The sequence below is a fragment of the Leguminivora glycinivorella genome, chromosome Z (assembly GCF_023078275.1).
Source record: "Leguminivora glycinivorella isolate SPB_JAAS2020 chromosome Z, LegGlyc_1.1, whole genome shotgun sequence".
In the NCBI taxonomy this organism is placed as follows: domain Eukaryota; kingdom Metazoa; phylum Arthropoda; class Insecta; order Lepidoptera; family Tortricidae; genus Leguminivora; species Leguminivora glycinivorella.
The window spans coordinates 53,315,407-53,336,772 of record NC_062998.1 but is presented as its reverse complement, the minus strand read 5'-3'; the positions used below and the strand labels follow the sequence as shown (position 1 = coordinate 53,336,772).

General features: G+C 40.5%; 1 protein-coding gene across 1 annotated transcript in view; it reads right to left on the bottom strand.

The window, feature by feature from the left end:
* The window catches only part of LOC125240653 (roquin-1), a 94,172-nt gene extending 72,931 nt beyond the window's left edge, over window positions 1-21,241 (bottom strand). The window contains exon 1 of the mRNA XM_048148651.1: window positions 21,157-21,241. The gene's annotated coding sequence lies outside the window, so the exon portion shown is untranslated. The remainder of the gene's footprint in view (window positions 1-21,156) is intronic.
* Window positions 21,242-21,366: the final 125 nt, after the last annotated feature.

Genomic DNA, 21,366 nt, shown 5'->3' with positions numbered 1-21,366 from the left:
ACCGTCGCCCACGCAAGCCACGGTGTTACACTCAGGGCACAGTATAATAAAGAGTACTATCGTACAGTATGGCGACTCCCGCTCCCCGCTGAAAGTGCCGCCCACCCCCTCTCGGTTACCTCACAGTTACCGCCTCTCAAAAACGCGACCAGTCGACCTGTCATATCTCACTCATACCAGCTTAGTAAGCGTTCACGTACACGAGCTTAGAATGTGTGCTAGGAACGCGCTTCTTTCATATATTTGATCGCCAGTGTCCGAGGTGTGCTCAGGGGGTCTCTATTGTTTCCCTTAGGGCCAAATGCACCAACGAAAATGGAGAGTTAACCCGAGGGTTAATCCACCGTTTTATATGGACTTTGACAGTTGACAGCCCACTAACCCTGAGTTAAGTGGTTGGTGCACTTATATTGTTAAGTCATAAAGTCATAATGTACCTATTGTTTCTCAGAAACTCGTAACTTTTCGGAATTGCTGTAAATCGAACCTAAAGTAACGTGTCTATGTTCAGTATATCTATAAACTTAAAGAAAACACTGAAAAGATCTGGCAATCATTTTATTACGACTTTCAATCAATAAGTCAGTTTCATGTGTTCTACAATACAGTGCTCGAATACAGGGCGTGAGTATGTGTGTATTTTGGTACTATAATTAGTAATGCGCTATATCTAACACATAATCAATAGTCTCCTACTGTGGGCAGTCTAATCCAATTACGTTATAATACTAGCTTCATTTTCATTACACGACTATACACCAGCTAGGACACTGGCGACCAAATATATGAAGGAGGCGCGTTCCTAGCACACAGTCTAAGCTCGTGTAGGTGAACGCGTACCATGCTTGTATGAGTGGAATATGACAGGTCGACTGTTCACGTTTTTGACAGGTGGTAACTGTGAGGTAACCGAGAGGGGGTGGGCGGCACTTTCTGCGGGGAGCGGGAGTGGCCATACTGTACGATAGTACTCTTTATTGTACTGTGACTTTACTGAGTACAAATGAGTCCGTATACTATTGAATTAAGGCCTAAATACAATTACACGATACGACGTCGTGTAAAGTACCCGTGTCATGTCACGTTGCGATGTCGTGTCACGTTGCGACGTGGTTTTAGTAGAAACTTAGGGTGTCTTTCCACCAGAGATGTGCTACCCAGATGTCTTTGATATCCGCCAATCAGCTTAGTCGAGCCCGCTCCCACTTGCGCTGTGCTTTGTGGACCAATGAACACGATTGGTGCATATCAAACGCATCCATAGCACAGAATATATAATAGTACAAGTACAGAAGGCTCACTCCTTTGATATTCACAAAATGCCGCCATTCTAAATTCTTACCTACAGAAACAAACGGACTGAGCGCGAGCAGCCGAGATTGAATTCTATTGCGCCGCGCGAAGGTCGTCACCACTGAATGGGCCGCGAACTCGCGGCCCCCGGCATGTACTTGTACCGCGGCGATAGAACGCGGAGTGAGCCGCCCCTGTCCATAGCAACGTCTCTGGTGGAAAGGCACCCTCACGACGTAAACTGCACATATATGATTTCCTGTGTTTCTTTGTTTCTAAGATTTTTTTATAACAGCGGAAGATTTTTAGTCAAATACGATCATTTCTTGATCGAAGGAAAGGGGGTGAAAATTCTTAACCCGTCTCTACACCGGCCCAAACATCTATCTATCTAATACCTACCTTCAAACCAAAGAGGATCAAGTATTATAGAGAGTTACTGTCGAAGTAAAATGTGTAATCACAGTGCATAGACTGCCATCTCTCTTGACACAGGCTTAAAACTTTTGAACCTCAGTTTTGACAATTTGGCCTATATATTCTTAGCTTTATATGTGTTAAAATGTCAAATATTAATACTAGCGCCATCTAGCTGAGCGTACCCCAAAGGTGTAATGCCATCTAGGCCAGCGTACCTTTTTCTGTATGGTACTGAGGTACGTTTTTTTCTTAGACTTTATGTCTATACGAAGTTATATATGTCTTTGCTTCAAACGAACAATTCTTGTATATTATACCGGCGACCCCGAAAATTGCTCTAACGATTTCACTGAAATTTGTGGGAATTTTGGGGAAAAATCGGTCTAGCTTAGTCTTAGGTCACAGGAAAAGCGAACTTTCGAGTTTTCATGCGCTTTTCTTTCGCGTTATTAATCGCGTATGCGTATAATAAATGGGAAAGTGCGTGTGCTGTTTAGTTTTTATTATTATAAATGGGCTTACTCTTGGCCACAGACTAGCCAAAGGCAAAGACACTTGCGCACTTGTGCTGTTTGTTTGTCCGTCTTTCACGGCAAAACGGAGCGACGAATTGAAGTGAGTTTTAGGTGGAGATAGTTGAAGGGATGGGGAGTGACATAGGCTACTTTTGTCTCTTTCTAACACGAGCGAAGCCGCGGGCAAAAGATAGTTATATTATATGTCAAACGGATTGTGCAGCGTTTTCGATCAAAGTTCTTACTGTGTGATTTTTACACTACCTTAGCAATGATTGTATTATCAATATTGTCATACCTAAATCAAAGAAGAATCACATTATTTCCACGTCGAAAACTGTGCGAAAATCAGTAGTTTTTAAGCTTATCGCGAACATACAGACAGAGAGTGTAATGATAAATGATAGAGACATACCTCTAGATAATTATGTTACAGATCAGTATGTGAACAAGAATAATTTCATATCGATACAGTACACGTAAACAGTGACTCATAATGAAATGGAGTATGAAAATATCTTTGTATGACGTATACGTCTGTACTCGCTAGGCTAGGTATATTGTAAACTAATACACACAAAGATATTAGTGTAAGGTTGGTTTTAGAGTCACGCGGGCCGACCGCGCGGAGTGATCCGCACTGGGGGCCGATTTTTGAGTCTCACTGTCACTAAAATACCGGAATAATTTTTTGAATTCGAAGGCGTGAGACTCAAAAATCGGCCCGCTGGACTAATATGTATGACTGTGTTAACTTCAGGGAGCGTTTTAGAGTGGCGCGGACGTCAACATCAACTTCATACAAATTGGTCGCGCGGATCGCTCCGCGCGATACTAAAGCCAGCCTAACGGCCCGGCCACTACATTGGTTTAAGCGCGACAGCGGTGAGCGGCAGCCATACGTGCGAATTAAAAGTCCCATCGCTGTGTCTCGCTCCAATGTATGAGCGCCGCTCACCGCTGTCGCGCTAACGGCTCAGCCACGACATTGGTCTAAGCGCGACAGCGGTGTAGTATATCCCTAATTAACACTTTAACAGTAACTTAATAACGTTACTGTCTGCAACATACATGTGACACACGTATGTGAATAAAATAGCATGTAAGCAATAATTTACTATATAAGGTATGTTTAGTTTTACTTGTCTCTCTCTTCTGTATTGATTATTGACAATACAACACACATCATCCATAATGACCAGTTTTACTTAACCTCCATTCAACCCTCCAACTTCATCATATCTCATGGCGACCCATACCAGTAGAACCAAGGAAACGGATTTCACCACGGAGCGCAATAATGAAGACAGAAAAACAATTCAAGATTGAAGATTCAAGATTACCCTAACGAAGATACCACCATTATGAAGATCGGCACTGAAGATACAAGATTATTTTTATGAAGATCAGCATTGAAGAAATCATTTTTAAGAAGAAATAAGCCTTTCCGCAAACTAAAGAAGAAAAGAAGAAAGAAAATATGTCCTATATATAAGTCTACGAAGAAAGAAGAGCGTTGTCCAGGGTTTCCCGGCTCGCGAATCAAGAGGTGTCCAGGGTTATCCCGGCCCATCATCAAGAGGTGTCCAGGGTTATCCCGGCCCAGCTCGAGGGAGTCCAGGGTTATCCCGGCCCGCATCATCTTCAGAGCATCGGTCACGTGCACATGGAAGACTCACGTTGCCAACCAGCGTCACGCGACAGCCCGACCGCCCGCCCGTGCCAGCGCGGAATGCAGCGTCAACAATTCAATATGACCTACTAAGTGAAGTACATTGCCGCTATCTATGTAAGTTAGTTATATTATTTTGTCATGTTATTTAGAAATTTATAGGGATCCTTTTTGCAGCATTTTTTTTTGTATTGAGGTGACAAATTTATTATGTTATTAGAATTACAGTCTTTACGCGATAAACTAAATAAGTTAAAAGAAGATATTTCTAAGTTAGGTCCAGAGAGGCGACGGAAAGAAATAGGTAGAAGAAAATTAGAGGAATCAAATGAATTATATGACCACTTTGCGGATATTGTGTCTCAGTTAAAGGAAAAGCAGGACGAATATAGTTCTTCAGAAATAAAATTAGGTAATTTACTTATAGGCGAAGTCAAAGAAACTTACGAGAGGATTAACTTATCGTTACTATTCTTTGATACGGATTCCCAAACAGACGGAAAAATGGCTAAACCTAGTTTTGATGTTAAAACGGCCATCGCCTTGTTGCCCGTCATGACAGGGCAAGAGGATGCAACTAAACAGTTAATAGATGGTATTCTTATGTACAGTACGATTATTAATACCGAATCTCAGCAGACATTGATAGAATTCGTTTTAAAAACAAGACTTTCGTCTAGCGCTAAGCTCAGGTTAAAGACGTCATACAATAGTGTAGAATCACTCGTTTCTGATATGCGTACATTTTTGCTTCCTAAAAAATCGTCCGAATCGATTCAGGCTCAGCTGTACAGAGCTAGGCAAGGTAGGAGAACAATAGAAGCTTTCGGAGCTGAAATTGAGGATCTTTTTGTCAATTTGACTATTTCACAGGCCGACGGTAACTACAGTAGGTACGACGTACTGCGGCCACTGAACGAAAAGTCAGCTATTAAGCGCTTTGCAGATGGTCTTTCAGACCCAAAATTAAGCACAATAATATCTTCTAGGCAATTTACATCCTTGCCTGAAGCTATTAGGACAGCCATTGATGAGTATAGCTCGTCACCACGCGACGATCAGATCCTACATTACGGACGCGGACGTTCTCGTAATAACTATCATAACAACGGGAACCGAAATAATTATTATAATCGTTACGATAGGGATAAAAGTTATAATACAGACAGAAATACATTTAGAACACGGTATTATTCTAATAATAGCCGTAATGCAAGTATTTCGCAACACTTCCCGGCAAATAGAGCTACGCGGCCACAGCCTTTTGCTGACCGCGCATCCAGCGTTCGCCGACCTGCGCGCGCGACCCCGCCGCGGCCCGCGCCCGCGCATTCACGTGCACAACACATACGATCGGCAAATGAAAACGTAAAGCCAAATAAGCAGTTTTTTCGTGACTAACATGAATAGTGCGATATTTAACTATAACAAAAATAATTATAGTACGGTAAATTGTATTGTAGGTAATGGACTTAAATTAAAACTTTTGGCCGACAGTGGAGCAGGCCTATGTGCTATTAGGTATGAATATTTGCAAGACAAACCCGATCTCCTTAAACGAGTGCAAGGAGATAGCATTACTATTACGGGAGTTTGTGGAGATTTAATTTCAGATGGATACATTTATTTAGATTTAGACTTTAACGGTTTTATTTGCAAAGGAAAGTTTCATGTTTTTAAGAATTTGCAATGCTCAGCTGAAGCTATTTTAGGTGAAAAATTTTTCTTACGTTACAATGCAGACATAAGTTATAAACATAATGCATTATTTTTAGAGGACAAAGGTCAAACTGTCTCAATACCTATGAACGTGTATTCTAAAAGTAGTTTTATTCAAAACATACCACCTCGCTGCGAAATTATGACTCACATCGCGTCACAGCTGACCGATGATTGTGTAGTACTATCGGAAGAAATGCAAGAAGGCGTTTTTGTAGCAGGTGTCATTTCAAGACCAGAGAAAGGTAAAATACCAGTACGAATATTAAATACGACAGACAAGCCAGTCAGTTTAGATTTATCAAGTTTGAATGTACACAGATTATGCCATTTTGATATTTGCAATTTTGATTCAAGGAAAATTAGTGTTGATAGAGTAAAAACATTATTAGATCTTTTAAATTTAGAAACTTATTTAAATAAAGAGGAACAATTAAGCATAGAACAAATTTGCGCAAAATACGCAGATGTTTTTCATCTGCCCGGCGACAAGGTAACTACAACTAACTTGCTACAGCACAAAATTAAGTTAAAAGAAAATTCAAGTCCGGTATACGTAAAGCCATACAGGATACCACATGCTTTACGTAATGAACTTCAAACTCAGATTAAAAATATGCTAGATAACGATATAATAGAGGAGACCACTTCAGAGTGGTCCAGCCCAGTTTTGCTAGTTCCCAAAAAATGTGATAAGTTAGGAGAAAAGAAGTGGAGGTTAGTTGTTGATTATAGGCAGCTAAACAATAAGATACAGGATGATAAGTTCCCACTACCCAATATAACAGAAATTTTAGATTCCCTTGCAGGTAGTATATATTTTTCAAAACTTGATCTTTCTCAAGGTTATTACCAACTAGCTTTAGACAAAGAATCTAGAAAGTATACAGCGTTTACGACCGATAAGATGTATCAAATGAAGCGATGTCCCATGGGACTGCGAACAAGCCCTAGTGTTTTCTCTAGACTTATGACTATAGCCATGTCCGGATTAAATTACAAACAATGTTTCATATATTTAGACGATTGCATTGTCATAGGAAACTCCATGACGTCACACAACCATAACCTTATTCGAGTGTTAGAACGATTGAGAAGCACAAATCTTAAGTTAAATCCATTAAAGTGTGAATTTTTGCGAAAAGACATAATGTATTTAGGCCATAAAATTACTTCAAATGGAGTAGAACCCGATCCAGCAAAAGTAGAAGCATTAAATAAATATCCAAGACCAACAAATACAGATGAGGTTAAAAGATTCGTAGCATTTGCCAATTATTACAGACGGTTTATTCAAAATTTCGCGAACATCGCTTATCCATTAAATCAACTTTCTAAGAAAAATGCAGTTTTCAACTGGACCCCAGAGTGTGAAACAGCTTTTATAAAATTGAAAGAAATACTTACAGGTCCACAAGTTCTAGATTATCCTGATTTTTCTGAAAAGAATGTATTTACCTTACATACAGATGCTTCAAAGATAGGCTTAGGAGCAGTTTTGTCTAATTCCAATGGCAAAGTAGTCGCGTATGCAAGTCGAAACCTTAAGCCAGCTGAAACGCGATACCCAATAATAGATTTGGAATTGCTAGCTATAGTTTGGGCGACAAGACATTTTAGACCATATCTCTATGGGAAACAGTTTAAAATTGTCACAGACCATAGACCTTTAATTTATCTTTTCGGAATGACTGATCCTTCGAGCAGATTAACCAAATATAGATTATATTTGGAGGAATTTAATTTTGACATTGAATACATTCCGGGACGAAACAATGCAGCTGCAGACGCATTGAGTCGTTTACCGATGAATAGTGATGATTTAAAAAATATTAGGACAAACGTTGTATCAGTCATAACGAGAGCTCAATCACGGAAGTTACGCACGCAGCAAGAACAACAAACGTGTGATCAAGGTAGCTTAGTGACAGATGATCCCGCACACGATAGGCTTGATCAACCTAGAGTGGTGGAAATCATCAAAGCACCAAAAAATTATATTGAATTAATACTAAACTCTAACTACAAGACATGTCGAAATGGAATAATGAGTAGTAAAGGAAATTTTTGGTACGTACCAAGCAAATCGTGCATGTATCTAACATCCCGATCGTTATCTACCGTAGGCGTGTTAGCGAGGGAATTAGAACAATTTTGCAAGGAGCAAAACATAAGTGAAGTTATAATTATAAAGAATTATCGAAATGCACATAAAGTAAATGAATTTTTAGCTAGCTATAAATGTGATATTCCTAGGATCTTAGTAACAAGAGGTGTTACAAAAGTATACGATAAAGACGAAATACGAGTTATTTTAAACGATTTCCATCTATTACCCACCAGTGGACACGCGGGGATTAATAGAATGCTTAATAATATAAAGCAACACTACTTCTGGCCAAGAATGAGCCACGATGTATACGAGTACGTTAAGAAATGTGCACATTGTCAATACAACAAGCACACTAATAAGTATATTAAGGAACCAATGGTGATCACTTCGACACCAAGGTCATCTTTTGAAAGAATTTCTTTAGATATACTTGGACCTTTAGAAATAGATAATTATAACTATAAGTACGTATTAACAATTCAGTGTGAACTGACTAAGTTCGTAGAAGCATACCCGTTAGAAAGAAAAGACACTGAATCTGTAAGTAAAGCTTTTGTAAATAATTTCGTTTTAAGATATGGCATTCCATGCGACATTATAACGGATCAAGGTACCGAATTTATGTCTAGTGTATTTAGCGATATTTGTAAATTATTAGGTGTTAATAAGCTACACTCAACTGCTTATCACCATGAAACCATAGGAGCGCTTGAAAACACACACAAAAATCTAGGTGCATATCTTAGGATTCAATGTAGTAACAACCGCACCGATTGGAGCACTTGGTTAAGTTATTGGTGTTTCTCATATAACACCACCGTGCATACCGAGACACAATATACGCCATTCGAATTAGTTTTCGGCAAACACTGCCGTTTGCCCAATAATTTAATTTCTTCTGTCGACCCTCTCTATAATTACGATAGTTATCCTAAAGAATTTAAGTATAGGTTACAAAGAGCTCAATCAGAAGCTAGGAATAATTTAATGTCTAGTAAATTTAGTAGAAAATTAATGTATGATAAGAAAATGAATTCTGTTCAATATAAACCAGGAGACTTAGTACTTTTGAAAAACCAAGTAGGCAATAAATTAGATTCTATTTATAATGGACCTTATGAGGTTATAGAAGATATGTCACCTAATGTTAAGATTTCAAAAAATGATCAGATATATATAACTCATAAGAATAACACTAAGATGTATTTGAAATAAAAATAAGTTTATGTTATTTTAAAATAAATATGTTAAAAAAAAAAAATGTAAATTCATACACGTATGTCACATTTTTTTTTCTTCCTTTGTGGGGGTGAAGAGTAACTTTACGGGGAGATGTAGTATATCCCTAATTAACACTTTAACAGTAACTTAACGTTACTGTCTGCAACATACATGTGACACACGTATGTGAATAAAATAGCATGTAAGCAATAATTTACTATATAAGGTATGTTTAGTTTTACTTGTCTCTCTCTTCTGTATTGATTATTGACAATACAACACACATCATCCATAATGACCAGTTTTACTTAACCTCCATTCAACCCTCCAACTTCATCATATCTCAGCGGTGAGCGGCAGCCATACGTGCGAATTAAAAGTCCCATCGCTGTGTCTCGCTCCAATGCATGAGCGCCGCTCACCGCTGTCGCGCTAACGGCTCAGCCACGACATTGGTCTAAGCGCGACAGCGGTGAGCGGCAGCCATACGTGCGAATGAAAAGTCCCATCGCTGTGTCTCACTCCAATGCATGAGCGCCGCTCACCGCTGTCGCGCTAACGGCCCGGCCACTACATTGGTCTAAGCGCGACAGCTGTGAGCGGCAGCCATACGTGCGAATTAAAAGTCCCATCGCTGTGTCTCGCTCCAATGTATGGCCGCGGCTCACCGCTGTCGCGCTTAGACCAATGTCGTGGCTGGGCCGTAAGGCTCGGAGCGGAGCGTTCGGCGGGGCGGGCGAGCGTGCATATAATCTATGCAGCGTCGACTGAGGACACTTGTACGAGCTTCAATTGTTTGACATGCACGCCGCGCGCCCCGCCCCGCTGCAGGCGACGCATGTCCAGAGACGCGGAACGGACGTCAGCGCCACGCCGCCCGAATGTAATTTAAATAACCTAACCACAAAATTAAAATTTTGAAAAACCCCCGACCGCGACCTAGTGGACCGATTTTCATGAAACATGGCTAAGAACACTCCCGACTAACACAGCTTTCAAATAAAAAAAACTAAATCGAAATCGGTTCATCCGTTCAGGAGCTACGATGCCACAGACAGACACACACAGACAGACAGACAGACAGACAGACAGACAGACAGACGGACAGACAGACAGACACGTCAAACTTATAACACCCCGTCGTTTTTGCGTCGGGGGTTAAAAACGTCTCCTCAGTACATTTTGAATAGGAAGGACGTAAGACGCGCCCCCAGGCGACACGTCGCTTGGCGCGCACCGCGCCGCCTGGGGCGCGCCAAGCGACGTCCCTTGCGCGTCCTTCCTATACAAAACGCTGACGTCCGTTCCGCGTCTCAGGACATGCGTCGCCTGAGTGGGGATGGTCCCCAATATGAGCGTGCACTCAGCCCTTACACTTAAAGTAAATAGTAATTACTTTGTTTTCCTATCCGACCGAGCAGTAGCTGAGGTCTTTGAATTTAGTCACAGTTTTATTGGCCTCAGGTCTCCATAAACTTCTCAAAATATTCTTTAAATTTTGTAAGTAGAATCAATAAGCAGTTAAGATTTTAACTAATACTTAAATAACATAATACATACTTAAAATTCAAATGGCAGTCGCTTTCGTAAAACTAGTGCCTACGTCAAACCTTGGGGTTAGTTGTCAAAGCGGACCCCAGGCTCCCATGAGCCGTGCCGAATGCCGGGACAACGCAAGGAGCATGATTTCATAATGTTGTAACTTAATAACTGTTGAGATGAGATAAACACAAAGTATGACTTTCAGAAATAAAATGTTATGTAAATGTCAACATTGACAAACAAAAACAAATAACTGCTTTGCTACCAGCGATTGTTAATTTGCTACATTGATTGGGCCTACGTCCAAATTTTCAGTATAATCACCAAAACAAATAACTGTTATATGTTCCGTATTTTTATGAGTACGCACAAGTATTACATTTTTTTATGTCTTAATTTTAAATCGATTAAAACTTAGTCGAATAGCAGATTTCAAAACGGGACAAACCTAAAACAGAACGCTTTTATCAAAGCGAGCAACACTGAAGCTCAGTGTTAACACACACACTTCTTCTAAACTGAACCTAACCGCCGCTAGCTCGCTCCTCGGAAGCTTGAGCCTATAATTATTATAAAATACGCTGCAGCCACGAATCACAAGGAGATTTCTACGTGCCACACAGCCTGTGGACATATGTCTAAAATATCGAAGGATTGGGGGCCCCCTGGAAGCTGGCATTCAGAACCACATCAGGTGAGTCCTATTATATTTGAAGTCTGCTAGATTTCTCACACATAATTAGTTTTCGAGCCGGATACCACTCTGGTATCTGGCATTTTATTAATTTTCTTGTGATATTTGTGCGAACTTGTAGTAAAATTTCCAATTTCTTTGTTCCGTAAGTTAGCGAGAATCTACCTCCACTTACAAATACAAATATCGAGTTTCCGATCTCGTCGGACGATATTTCTCATAAATACCGATACGTATAGTTAGATCTCAACGAGACGATTCTAATTATATATAGTTTCATAGGGTTTTGAGCATTTTTTGCGAAATTACATTCGTTTATATTTCCGTCGAGCGGGCGGTAGGTGTGCGCGCGTCGAATCGCCCATTGCATACCTATTAGGTCTAATTAAAATATATTTTGTCGCAATTCCTTTCTTTCATTTTGTACAACGTACATTATATAGCATTTAGTATTTGCGTACTAAATTGTAATTTTATGGTTCTGATATAACGTATCAGAAAACCAAGTTAATCGGTGCTGTCACAATACAGTATCGAGTAAAACTGTCGCTCGTATTACGTACGGCACAGGGTTCAAATTTCTGTTGCTCGGGTTCTACCGACCGGAAATCTTATCTTTGTAATTTACTTACTTTCAATTTGCGACAAATTATATTATTACACATTTTACTAACTAACTAACTAACATTGTGCTAGTACCTAGCCATTTTAGAGATCTTAATACTTAACATAAACAACATATTTACAAGTTTAGTCATATTTTATTTCGTGACAACTTTATTATTTCTCACAGTACAATAATAAAATGACCGCAATGGAGATTGAACAATTAACTTTCGAACGCGATTTAGCAATTAATAATATTCAAAAAATTGTAGACTGTTCAGATAATGTTGCCGAATTTCGAGTTCGAGTTAAAGAATTAGCGGCAATTAAAAAATCATTTTTCCAAGTTCAAACGAAAATTGAAAAGTTATCGGCAAAGAATGAGTCATTCAACCGCGATGATAATTTAGCTGTGAGAAATCAATTTGATTCCTTGTACTTTAAGGTTCAAGTTGCCTTAGATACGTTTAAAGAAGAGCGTAAACAAAGCCTTACGTCCGTCTGCGGCGGATTTAGTGGGGTGTCACATGCGAGTTGCTGCACTCAGCAATCTCAGCAATCACATATTCGTTTACCGCGCTTATCACTGCAAACATTCACAGGTGTTTTGACTGAATGGAATGCGTTTTATGATTTATTTAAATCACTTGTTCATGAGAATACAACTTTATCAAATGTCGAACGTTTTAGGTATTTGTTATTGTTTTTAAAAGATGAACCGTATAATCTTATCAAATCTATTCCTGTTACGGACGTGAATTATGAAAATGCCTTACAGGTCTTAATTTCGCGTTATGAAAATAAGCGAATTATTTCAACAAAACATTTCGATAATATTTTCGACTGTGAATCGGTAAATGAGAAAAATGTACAATTAAGTTTACGTAACTTAATAAATTGCTATCATGAAAACATAACGGCCTTGAAATCTTTAGGGCTGCCAGTTGACGACTGGAGTTTTGTACTTTTAAATATTTTGCTACGCAAAATTACACCTAATATTCGTAGACGTTTTGAATTATCATTAAAAACTTCAAATGACATTCCCAACGTGTCTGAATTACTCGATTTTCTCGATAAGGAGTTAGCGGCATCCGAAGTGATGACCGCGTCCGCGCGTACGTTAAGTACCTCCGCGGGGCCCGCGTCGCGCGCGGCGCCCTCGCTCGCTGCCGCTGGCGGAGCGGCCGGCTCGGCCCGCCCGGCGGCGGTGACGTCATCACGCCATGCGATGGCGGGAAAACAAGCAATGTCGCTTACTCGATCGCACTCTGACGTGCAATATAATGCGCCGCGAAATACGAATTCGTCGTTTGCGCGTAATTCGCGTACTATGAGCGTACATGCTACTAGTGCAACGGATTATTTAAATAAATTTAAATGCGTATATTGTAAGGATAATTCACATCCTATATATAAATGTGAGAAGTTTAATTTGCTCACTTTAAATGAACGAAAACATTTCGTAGAACAAAATAAACTTTGTACCAATTGTTTATTTTCTGGCCACGAGCCTAATGACTGCAAGTCGCACCATGCTTGCCGCGTTTGCGCTCAAAAGCATCACTCTTCATTACATGAAGACGTGCCTACTCCAAACGTCTTACTGACTACGGAGTCACCTTCTTCCCCTGAGTTGCGCTCAGTAGCGGAATCCTCCACGCCCACTCCATTACATGGAGCTACGGGGCAACCTTCTGGTAAGAACTGTACAGTCTTACTCACGACTGCGCTTGTAAATTTACGACCCCTGAACCAGGGGCCTTACACGCCGCGGTCCGTTCGCGCCCTTGTGGATCAAGGAGCGCAGACCACGCTCATTTCTGAGTCGTGCGTCCAGCGTCTTGGCCTGCCACGGTACTCTGTGACTGGCACTACGCTCACCAGCATTGCTGGCGATGTTCATCCTCGTGGTTACGTGTTGTGCGAGGTTACACCCCACAATAAACCCGAACCTAAACTTCAAATCGAAGCTTTTATTCTACCGAGCCTTACACGCTACACGGCTAATATTCCTCAATCAATTGGGAATATCCAGAGGTTCGAACACCTCCAAAATCTTAATCTAGCGGACCCAGAACTGCGCTCAACGCGACCTGTTGAACTGATACTGGGTAATGATCATCTCGACAGCATACTGTTACGAGATAATATTATAGGTCCTCCGGGCACACCCGTAGCCATCAACACTGTTTTTGGTTATGTGATTGGTGGTAGAATTTCATATGACAGTATGAAATGCCTTAGTGTCAATTTGAGCACTTGTCAACTTGACACGAAACTGCAACGATTCTGGGAATTGGAATCCATACCAGAGTACCCACATCTTACGAAAGATGAGTTGCGCTGTGAGTCGATTTTCGTCGAAACTCACACACGAGATGAAAATGGGAAATATACAGTTTCCCTACCTTTCAAGGAAAACGCTCCGCCTTTGGGTGATTCTCGTGCTATAGCTCTCTCACGTTTAACTAAACTAGAGGCACGCCTGTCTCGCGACCCTGCCTTACGTGAGAACTATAATAAATGTATCCAAGAATATTTAGACTTGGGACATATGGAACCAGTCAGCGACTTAGCGAGTCCTGGCACTTCTCCCTACTACCTGCCTCATCATATTATCGTTAAGTCTTCTACTACTACGAAATATCGTATCGTTTACGATGCGTCATGCAAGACTACGTCTGGTCGTTCTCTAAACGATAATCTCCTCACTGGTCAGAAATTACATCAAGACATTTCTGATATTCTTCTGAGGTATAGACTTCACAAAGTCGTTTTTACGGCTGATCTCAAAATGATGTATCGCTACATCGGTCTTTGTAAAGAACACCGAGACTTCCATCGGATTCTTTGGAGATTTTCTCCCCACGATCCTGTCAAGGAATATCGTATGTGCTCTGTCACATTCGGCGTTGCTTCCGCGCCATTTCTGGCCTTACGCACACTTCGTCAATTAGCAATTGATGAAGCTGCTAACTTTCCACTTGCCTCGCAAGTACTTCTCAACGAAGTATTCGTTGATGACGTCGTTACTGGAGCTGATACGGTTGAAGATGCTCTCACTCTTCAGCATCAGCTGACCTCCATTTGTAAAGCAGGGACGTTCGAACTCCGCAAATGGACCAGTAATAGTTCCGAGTTTCTGTCGCATCTAAACGATGATGCTTCCAATCATGATGATGCTCTTATTTTGTCGGCACTTGACACTGACACTTCGGTCAAGGTCTTAGGGCTTAAATGGAACCCTAAATCTGATACTTTTACCTACCAAACGGATAAAGTAGCTAACGGCTCACGCAAATGTACGAAACGTATAATGTTAGCGGAAATCGCTAAGATTTACGATCCTCTCGGGTTTCTCAGTCCAGTGACTGTTTTCGTAAAGCATTTAATCCAACTTTTATGGGCATCAGGCTCAGGATGGGATGCTGTTCCTCCACAGAATATCAGCGACTTGTGGTTTCGGTTCATCGACGAACTGCCGTTATTACAAGACATCGCGTTACCTCGTCATGTGCTTCCCAGCACACATCAAGTGTCACTTCATGGCTTTTCAGACGCATCTGAAAAGGCATATGCTGCCTGCGTCTACATTCGTGTTGTCGATCCAAACGGTGCTATTAGCACACACCTACTCATAGGTAAAACTAAAGTTGCGCCTCTGAAACGCCGAACAATACCTCGATTAGAGCTATGCGGAGCTCATCTCTTATCAAAATTGATAAAAAAGGTCATCACTGCTTACAGCAGTAGAATATCGTTCGACCAAGTCTACGCTTGGTCCGATTCCACTATAACTCTTGCCTGGCTGCGTTCGTCTCCAGACAAATGGCGGACATACGTGTCTAACCGCATAGCGGAGACAACAAGCAACGTGCCTGCCTCACAGTGGCACCACGTTCAGTCCGCAGATAACCCGGCAGACCCAGCGTCTCGTGGTGTTCTCCCATCTCAGTTGAACCATCAATTATGGTTTACGGGACCTGCTTGGCTCAGCAAAAATGAGTCTGAGTGGCCTAAGACTAACGTCATATGCCACACCGACGAAGAACGTCGCAAGCATGTTCTTCTCACTCAAATCAATGAACCTAATAGCTTAGAGTTCATTGAGCGATTCTCATCGCTTCCAAGGTTACTACGCGTCACTGCTTATGTATTACGATTCATAAACAAATGTCGTAAAAATGAGAATCCTACGACTAAACATGTAACTGTTCCTGAAACGAAACAAGCTCTCAGTCGAATAATATCACTTGTCCAAAGTGATTCCTTTCCTGAAGACATCTCTCGTCTCAAAGACGACGACCGATGTACCAAACGTCTTCAAAAACTGAAGCCTTTCTTGGACGATGCCGGACTCCTCAGGGTCGGCGGTAGAATAAATCGGGCTAATGTACCGTATGATGCCAAACATCAGATTCTGCTTCCTAAGAAACATCATTTTACAAATCTGCTTATAGATTTCTATCATAAAACACAGTTACATGTGGGACCTCAAACTTTGCAGTTTGCCCTCGCACAGACCTACTGGATCCTGTGTGCTCGCGATGCAGTACGTATGCGTACGCGACGCTGTATATCATGTATTCGCGCTCGACCTGTTGCGCCACAGCCGTCAATGGCTCAATTGCCTACTACTAGGGTTCGATCACTTCGTCCCTTCTTAAACACATCAGTTGATTTCGCGGGACACTTCTTCCTTAAATCAAGTAAACTTCGCAACGCGAAAATTTTCAAATCATACGTGTGTGTATTCGTTTGCCAATCGACGAAGGCAACCCATTTGGAACTAGTCCCTGATTTATCAACCGAATCCTTTCTAAACGCATTGCGTAGGTTCATATCCCGACGCGGGTATTGTAAAACTATTCGTTCCGACTGCGGACGGAACTTCGTAGGTTGTGACAGGTATCTATCTGAACTCTATACGTTTCTACGAAACGAGTCCAATCAGACTACTATAAATGACCAGCTGACTAACATGCAAATCACCTGGCAATTTAACCCTCCGTATGCGTCGCACTTTGCCGGCCTCGTCGAACGAGCCGTAGGTAGTCTGAAACGACACTTACATCGTGTCATAGGCACACTGAAACTGACACAGGACGAATTTAACACTCTACTTTGTCAAATTGAAGCCGTCTTGAACTCAAGACCCCTGTGTCAACTTAGTAATGATCCCACTGATCCATTACCCCTTACTCCTGGACATTTCCTCATCGGGGAACCATTAACGTCTTTACCTGAATTTGACTTGTCTAACGACAATCCAAACCGCCTCGCGAGATGGCAGGTTATTCAACAAGCCGTTCAACATTTCTGGAAACGCTGGAGCGTAGAATATTTACACCAGCTACAACCAAGAGGTAAATGGTTCCACGACAATACTAACACGTCCCTCCGAGAGGGTTCTGTAGTCGTGTTGATAGATAACACACTACCACCATTGCAATGGCGTCTCGCGCGCGTGCATCAATTGCATCCCGGCGCCGACGGTATTACCAGAGTCGTAACTGTACGCATCGGTAATACTCTTACTAAGCGACCTGTCGTTAAGGTCTGCCCTTTGCCTGTTGAATAGGCATTACTTAGGTAGAGCATTACATGTTTTAGCCCTAAGTTAGCATAGTTTTTTCTAGTTTTTAGATAAAATAACGCATTATTTTATGGTCGGCGGTATATGTTCCGTATTTTTATGAGTACGCACAAGTATTACATTTTTTTATGTCTTAATTTTAAATCGATTAAAACTTAGTCGAATAGCAGATTTCAAAACGGGACAAACCTAAAACAGAACGCTTTTATCAAAGCGAGCAACACTGAAGCTCAGTGTTAACACACACACTTCTTCTAAACTGAACCTAACCGCCGCTAGCTCGCTCCTCGGAAGCTTGAGCCTATAATTATTATAAAATACGCTGCAGCCACGAATCACAAGGAGATTTCTACGTGCCACACAGCCTGTGGACATATGTCTAAAATATCGAAGGATTGGGGGCCCCCTGGAAGCTGGCATTCAGAACCACATCAGGTGAGTCCTATTATATTTGAAGTCTGCTAGATTTCTCACACAAAAGTCGCCTGCGGCGCCTGTCTGTGTGTCTGTCTGTACATATCACGCCTGTATCCCATATAATGATGTGCAAGTTGCAGAAATTTTCCAAAAAAATCTTAAATTTCTTGAAAAATTCACGAAACTTTCACGAAAAATAAAGGGAATTTAAATTTATGAAATGGAAAGTTTCCATCCATACAATTGTCCATACAAAAGTTTCCAAAGTTTTCCTATGTGAAAATTTCAGAATTTTGGAAACTTTTAACTTGAATCCCATAAAGAAACCCATAGGTGTCTGCCTGTGTTTGTGAGAAACTCAAAAACTACTGAACGGATTTTCATGCAGTTTTCACCTAGGAATACAACAATAGGCTAGTTTACTACTAGTCAACTCAGCTTCTTTTTAAGAACTGTCAAAACGATTTGCTAATATGGAATTACTATGAAATACTGAGGAGTGACGTCACGGTCAATTATTACTTTATATCTTTCTCGTTGGCTTATTAAATAGATATCATGTTTAAGCATAACTAATAGGTATTGTCCATATTTTTCTTCTAATTATGTGGTGCTTTACTTTGTGCACGGCATAAAATATTTTTCACCACACCAACTGGTAAAGGCTTACTTTGCTATTCGAAAACAGATAACAAAATTGCATTTTATCCACAAGAACGCAAAGTAATTTCATACAAATTTCAACTTGATATCTGGAGCTGGCTGGTAGAGTTTACCAAAAAATCGCCATGCATAGCATATACATACATAACATCTCGGACACTGGCGATCAAATATATGAAAGAGGCGCGTTCCTAGCACACATTTTAAGCTCGTGTAAATGAACGCGTTCCATGCTTGTATGAGTGAGATATGACAGGTCGACTGTTCGCGTTTTTGACAGGCGATAACTGTGAAGTAACCGAGAGGGTAGGCGGCACTTTCAGCGCGGAGCGGCAGTGACCATACTGTATGATAGTACTCTTTACCTATATTATACTGTGCTTGTAGTATCGTATAACTACTACTACTGTTAGCTGTTTTTTTAGGTAATATACTGTTGCAGCATGACACTTAACCCCTACCACCACCCACCCTACTACCACTTAACTCAGCCCCTTATTTGCCAAGAGTGGCACTGAAACTTGAGAAGTTTGATGTGCTCTGCTTACCCCTTCATGGGATACAGGCGTGACAGTATGTATGTATGTATGTACTTAACCCCTAGAATGCTATCACACATTTGGTACAGAGGGTACAGAGTCAATGTCTTTCCCGTGACAGATACGGGACAAGGCTCTTGTGAAGTCATGTTATGCGGAATCTTTATTTTTAATGACAAAAACTGTCATTTTTGTATCATAACTTCGTGTAAAACCATTCTGCTATAAGGTTGATTATCTTTCAGATTATAATCCATACTAATATTATAAATGGGAATGTATGTGTGTCTGTTTGTTTGTCCGTCTTTCACGGCTAAACAGAGCGACGAATTGACGTGATTTTTTAAGTGGAGATAGTTGAAGGGATGGAGAGTGACATAGGCTACTTTTTGTCTCTTTCTAACGCGAGCGAAACCGCCGGCAAACGCTAGTATTTTTATATATTCAACTTTAAAGCATACACAAGCATTTTTTGAATACCACAGTTTGAAATTAAATGACACACTTCATCACACCAGGGGCCTATTTCTCAAAACTGAAAGTTACAAGTTACAAGCGGAAGTCTCTTTGACTACCTACCAATTGTAACTTGTAGCTTCGAGAAATGGGCCCCAGGTACAGTCACGGACTTTAATTGCTGATCCACTTCTAGCTCATTTTATAGTGGAACGTCATAGCTTAACTATGCTTAACTGTGATGTGTCCAGTATAAAATGAGCTAGAAGTGGATCAACAATTAAAGTCCGTGACCGTACATTATGCAGAAAATGTATTCTGGCTTTCAACACATACTGAATCCAGTTACTACAGCAGTAGCAGTAGTGACATCTATTCTGTCCCAAGTAACAGCATTCTTATAGTGATAAGGGGGCATTTTCGCAAGTGTTTGAAAAATAGTAACGAAGTGGAAAATATAATTTGGGACACTTTCTGCCTAGTAGGATAGAAAGGGCTCGTGATTCTGAGTAGGAAAAACATTAGGTTTACCTAAGAAAAAAAAGTTTTTGAATATTTTTTCCCGAATATGCCCAAGGGACTACTGCACAATTTTTTTTTAGTCATTTATTTATTGCAACCATTGTGTTGTACAGATCTTAACAACTAGGTACATTCAGAGTCATGTGGGCCTTGGCAGGGCATTGCAATGTCATACATACATAATTATATTATTAAATTTTAACTAACTTCATGGCTAAAGACCCTCAACTGTCTTTTGCAAACTTGTAAATATTTGTTAATTTATTGACGTGTTGCTGAGTTACATCTTTGGGGGCCAGTTATTGAGAAAAATGTCCCATGACTTTTTTTGTGGCTCTAACAATTAAATTGAAATTTAGATTTCAATTGTTAGTGAATGTAATAATTATGTGTATTTATGTTGTATATAAAATATTGATGAATAAAACTATATCTCATCATGCTCTATAGTTAACCATACAAGTCCCAGGTCTCTAATCATTTTATTTGGCATGTTTAAATCTCAATAGTATTTTAGAATGGTACAATATTTATTAGGATTATAGTTTTTCGTTTTTTCTCAGCAGAAATTTATTAAAATAGTAAGTATTTACACACATTTTCATAAATACTGATGGGTATTGATATCAGTGGAAAAGCTCAGCTGTTTTCAAATGTGTTCTGTCAAAAGGGTTCAGGCAATGTTATTGTTTTAGTACACGCAAGAGCCGACCATCGCCAAGCAGATATATATAACAAATAGGTATGTATCCACACTAAATATTAGCCAGTGACTAACTCAAGGCCCTCGTAATTGGATAAAGAAATGTACGTACAAAGTAACCTATGACATCTGCGATCGCAGCTGCATGTTCTCACAGCGTAGGGCCCATCTCCACAACACTGGAGTTCCCTCGCCGTAACCACGCAACACCTCAAAACATCCATACCAAACCCATACAAATCTACTATGTTTGCACTTTGCATCGTAATCTACACGACAAACATGCTAACATAATAGTGTTATGATCAAAACCCAGAATATTCTAAAATATCTGACATCGAAAATGCCACCTAGGCAGCTCCTCGGCGCGCGGGCCAATACGTCGCCATCCGCCGCAATGTAAGCATAATATACATCTCCTTTTAAAGAGGTTAGGGTACAGTGAAAATAAATCGTATTTACCTTAAAAATGACACGAACACTCATCACAAAAATAACACATTTGGCTTCTACCCACTTCAAAACATCATCCGTCAGCAGCCCTTTAGTACCACAGATTATGGATTTATGACAATCATGACAATCAAAACCACAGATAAGGGACACCATAATGTCATATGATAAGTTTTGAATGCGTTTTATTTTGCTGGTTAAATTTGTGTTTACAAGTGC